The sequence below is a fragment of the Sorex araneus genome, chromosome 6 (assembly GCF_027595985.1).
Source record: "Sorex araneus isolate mSorAra2 chromosome 6, mSorAra2.pri, whole genome shotgun sequence".
Taxonomy (NCBI): Eukaryota; Metazoa; Chordata; class Mammalia; order Eulipotyphla; family Soricidae; genus Sorex; species Sorex araneus.
Window position 1 is genome coordinate 77,970,211 of NC_073307.1, and position 5,482 is coordinate 77,975,692.

Genomic DNA, 5,482 nt, shown 5'->3' on the forward strand with positions numbered 1-5,482 from the left:
AATGTAATTTTATAGTCACAAAATGAAAATCTCATAGATAACAATGTCATATTTAGAAAGGAGGAGTAGGATTGGGTGATACTGAGTGGCAATGGCAGGGAATCATTTCAGGAAGAGAGACTTGTACATGTGAAAGAAGAAATTTGGGAAGAAGTAGAATGTGATCATGAGAAGGTGATAGAGCTTTGACTAGGTAAAGCTTTTGTAAGAAGAAAAATTGGGAGTTAATGTGGATAGAGTTTTGAGAATTGGGTTCAAAGAATTAGCCTCTGATCATTTTGTACATAGAAAACATTTACGTGGAATTGAAAATCAGTATCACATATCCAAAAATTTAAATTCCACTCTCCTATTTCAGTTTCTACACTGGGTTCTCTGTCTTTAAAAGTTTCCACATCCCTACTGGTTTTAGAAGTAAAGAATAGAAAGATATGCCTGCATTTTTGATATTTTGATATAATTTGATATATTTTGATATAAGCTGCTTAGCTCTACACAGCCCCACCCAGGAACCTGAGGAAGGCCTTGTGTTGGAGGCCTGATTCTTTACTCAGGATTTCCATTTTGCTTCCAGGCCCCAAACCCTTGTCTCCTAGCCTGTTCTTTTCTTTTTCATTTTCTTTACTCAAGAGTGGCCTTTGTTTCTACAGCTCTCAGTACAAAAACGTCAATGACTGCTTGTTGAACAGAATCAAAATCTCAATTCTATCTTCTTTACGTGTTTAAAGCTAACACTCTCTTATTTCTAATTCATCCCATCTACACCTAGCTTTCAGAAGGCCTTAGGGCAAAGTATTAATCTTGCTATGGATTCTTAGGGGCAAAGATATTTATGTTCCTTATTTTCAGCACCTTAACTGTATACTTCTAAATGATCTATATGGTTGTAACCTAATGAAAATGTCATAACCCTTTATATGAAAGAAGGCTAATTCACAATCTTTCCATGTAAGCCACTGAGTCTACTTCAACAGAGAGGAGGAGAATCAAAGCAAAGATTAAAACAAAGCATTGGATACTACTCTCACAGATTCATTGTTCTCCTTCCCTTTTATGTCGGAGAGACCTAATCTCCCCCTTTTCTGTTTTTTGGGGAGTCTAGATGGGCTTCATGGATTGAGTTTGGTCCACAGAATTCAGGGAAGAGAGAAGAACAAGTACATAGAGTGAGGACCATAAATTCCTCCTCTGATCACTTCTTCACTGTGTACAGATTTTTGAAGAGATTGTTACTAACCTTGTCCTGAGAGAAGAAAAATACTCTGGTAGCCCTTACTTCTTTGCCAAACCTTAATTACCTTTCCTTCCTAGGCTTTTTCAACCCTTGTATATTAGTAGCACCTACTATTTTTAGTTTCTAGAATTTATTGTTCTATAGAGGGATGGCACTTATTTGTGGAGTGTAGGGTAGCATCACTTGAGGCTGACACCCAAGGACCGTAGATATAAGAGCCAGGGGGATTGCCCTATAGATGGAAGACTGCTTCATGAACGGAGGGGAGAAGGCAGATGGAATAGAGAAGGGATCACTAAGAAAATGATGGCTGGAGGAACCAGTTGGGATGGGAGATGCATGCCGAAAGTAGATAGTGGACCAAATATGATGACCTCTCAGTGTCTGTGTTGCAAGCCATAATGCCCAAAAGTAGAGAGAGAGTATGGGGAATATTGTCTGCCTTAGAGGCAGGGGGAGGGTGGGAAACGGGGGGTATACCCGGGATATTGGTGGTAGGGAATGTCACTGATGGAGGGATGGGTGTTTGATCATTGTGAGATTGTAACCCAAACATGAAATCTTGTAACTATCTCAGGGTGATTCAATAAAATTTTAAAAATTAAAAACAAAAGAATTTATTGGTCTAGAATATCCATCACACATATGAAATCAGCCCTTCATTGGACTCTATATCTGAGCTATTTAAGGTGAATTGTTTGCTCCAGGTCGCTAGGTGATTTATTTCTTAAATCACAAACTATGAATTTTTGTTTTTTGCAAAGATGGGTAAGTAAGCCTAAAAGATGTATTCCTGAATCACTATAAAGTAGTTTTCATCAGATGCCAGTATGGGGACATAAAATCTCTAGATAATAACAGAGGTCTTTTCCTCGTGAAATTAAAATGCTGTTTCAGAATGCTACACTCAGAGTCAGAAGCTCATCCCCTTCAGGGAAAATGCACTTTGCATACTCACTGAATAAAGAAGGTAGTTCTGTACTTGAATGTTTATAAAAATTAGTAATAGAGACATGGTTTTGGAAACATGCATTTTCTGTGGCAAGGACTGGAGTTTTTAAGAGAGTGCTTTTTGAGCCCAGAAATTCTCAGAATAAATTAAGTATAGAATTTCTTCCATAAGCCACATTTCTCAATGATGTAAGATAACTTTCCCAAATTCAAAGCAGATATAAGTAGCAGGCAGTAGAAGAGAGACCAGTGGTTATGACTAACAACTAGGTTTAAGAATGTATCTGAAAAAATTTGCATGTAAACCTCTTCAAAACCAAAAGAGGATCAAAGATCCTAAGAGGATTGTTTTTGGAAATATCAGAGAAAAAAAAGGCTCATACCTTTTATTTCAGGAAGAGTTTATGAATACAGAAATGTCTTAATGTATTTACCCTTCAATGAGCTTATGAGTTGGATGGAGCCTTGTGAAAATAAAATGCTACTATTGTTGCTAATTTAGGAAGAGAGCATTCATGAAAATTTTCTCTTCTGAGTTCTTGACCTCAGATTAGTGATGAAGAAGAGAATGAGTGAGAATTTCCCGCATTTATTGGAAGATGGAAAAGGTGACTGGGGATGTGAGACATTACTATTGGAATGAGGTGATGCAGAGAGGATTTGATATAAGAAGTGTAGACTCACAATGATCAGGGTGGTGAGAGTAGGGGGAAATGGCAAGGAACAAATAAAAGGAGCCACGTGTGATTCTCAGAGGAACAGAGATAATTTGAAGTGGCTTGTGACATTCTTTCCCACTAAAACCTGACAATAGGTCAGAGGTATGATCATAACTTAGGGTAATGGAAAATTTTGTTCTGGATATTTATCCAAGAGAATATATCCAATATAAACAATTGAGTTTATCTTGAAGTGGAAATTTTCTATTCTCTACCATAATCAAAACAGCAATTTTAAAGCTTTGTTAATTGCCATTACAAATAAGTAAGAGATTTTTTATGTCAAAGTTGAATTTTCTATGAAGGGTCAATAATTTTGTGTGTGGAACAAACAGATTGTTCTTCCTTCCTTTTCTCCCATCTAAAATATACTTAATCCGATTTTTCTTTTGTTTTTCATTGTTTTACAATTTTACACCTGTATCACTGTGAGATAGTTAAAGACTTACAAACTCCCACGATTACATTTCAGGCATACAATAATCGAGTACCATCTCTCCACCAGTGCCCATTCTCTAACACCAATGTTCCCAGTATCCCTCCTACCACCCCCACCTTTTCCCACCCCCTGCCTCTGTGGCAGGCACATTCCCTCTTACTCTTTCTCTCCTTTTGGGTGTTATGGTTTACAATACAGGTATTAAGAGACCATCAGATTTGGTCCATAGTCTACTTTCAGCAAGCATCTCCCATGCTGAGTGATCCCTCCAAGCATCATTTACTTAGCGGTCCCTTCTCTATCCTAGCTGCCTTTACTCCCCAGCATATAAGGCCAGCTTCCAAGCCATTGTGTAATCCTTCTGGCCCTTATCTCTACTATCCTTAGGTGTTAGTCTCCTATTATGTTACTTTATATTCCACAAATGAGTGCAGTCATTCTATGTCTTTCCCTCTCTTTCTGACTCATTTAAGTTAGCAGGGTACTTCCCATGTCCATTCATGCATATGCAAATTTCATGGTTTAATCTTTTCTAACAGTTGCATAGTATTCCATTGTATAGATGTACCAAAGTTTCTTTAACCAGTCATCTGTTCTCAGCCATTTGGGTTTTTATTCCCAGATTCTGGCTATTGTAAATAGCAATAAACATACAAGTGCAGATGTCATTTTTACTGTATATATTTGCATCTTCAAGATATATTCTCAGAAGTGGTATTGCTGAGTCATATTGGAGCTCAATTTCCAGTTTTTTGAGGGATGTCCACATTGTTTTCCAAAAAGGTTGGATCAGTTGGCATTCCCACCAACAATGAATGAAAGTCCCTTTCTTCCCACATCCATGACAGCACTGGTTGTTCTTGTTCATATTTTTTTTTAAATTGGATCACCGTGAGATACAGTTACAAAGTTTTCATGTTTGAGTTTCTGCCATACAACGATCGAACACCTATTCCTTCACCAGTGCACATTTTACACCACCAAAGTGTTACTGCTTTTGGCATATGAATACGCCATGGGGAACTTGCCAAACTCTCCCATGCAGGCAGGAAACTTTTGGTAGCTTGCCAAGTTCTCCGAGAGGGAGAACTAGGCAATAAGATGTTGCACAGCTGTGAATTTGGCCACATGCTTTTGGGAGCTTGGTCTTATAGTCTCTGGATGTTGGCCGTTGATGGGATTACATGGCGTCAGGGGCAGTTTGTGGGTGTGACAGCCTAGCTACTGGAAAATGGGGTATCTGGGTGGAAGAGGTCCAGTCTCCATCCGAGCAGCCTTGGAGATCTCAGACCCGGGTCCCACACACCTTGGTTCCTCTGCCAGATATTTCATGTGTGGGCTCATCCAAATATGTGGAGAGTGGTTTGAGTATGGCTGTGGCTGGGTTCCGGAGGTCTTCAGCTGCAGAGGCTCTGCTCAAGGAGGGGAGAGAAACACCCCTTCCCTCCCCCCGAGGTCCTGGTGAAGACAGCCAGGCACGGGGGCAAGAGACTCTGCGTTGCTCTCTTCCAGGAGCTTGGTTTTATAGTCTCTGGGTGTTGGACATTGATGGGATTACATGGAGCCGAGAGCAGTTTCTGGGTGTGACAGCCTAGCTACTGGAAAATGGAGAATCTGGGTGGAATAGGCCCAGTCCTGATCCGAGCAGGCTTGGAGATCTCAGCCCTGGGTCCTGAACACCTTGGTTCCTCTGATGTTCCTTCATGTGTGAGCCCTACTTTGATTACATTCAATATTTTAACACTAGTCTAACTATTATTATTTGGAATTTTCCAGCCACCACTCAAACCTGCCAAAAAGGCAATGTTAGACAATTTATTTTGTATTTCTTGTTATGAATAGCATAAGATATCGTACAGCCCTGAGAGCAGGCACACATTCCTGAAATTCTAAAATTTTAGATAATTAGGGTCTGGAGAGATCTCTGCAGCTAGCTGCTTGGTTCTGAGATTCTTTTGTGTGTCTTTGGATCATGGCCATTAAGAAACTTAAGTAGTAGCCAGAGAGAGTTTGTGGGCATCATCCCAGGGTCCTATCGGGTTGGGGGGATGATAGGGACTGGCTCCTCCTCTATCCTGTGAGGCCTGGCCTTTGCCATTACTGCTTCCATGTACTTGGGCTTCTCATTGGGCTCTGGAA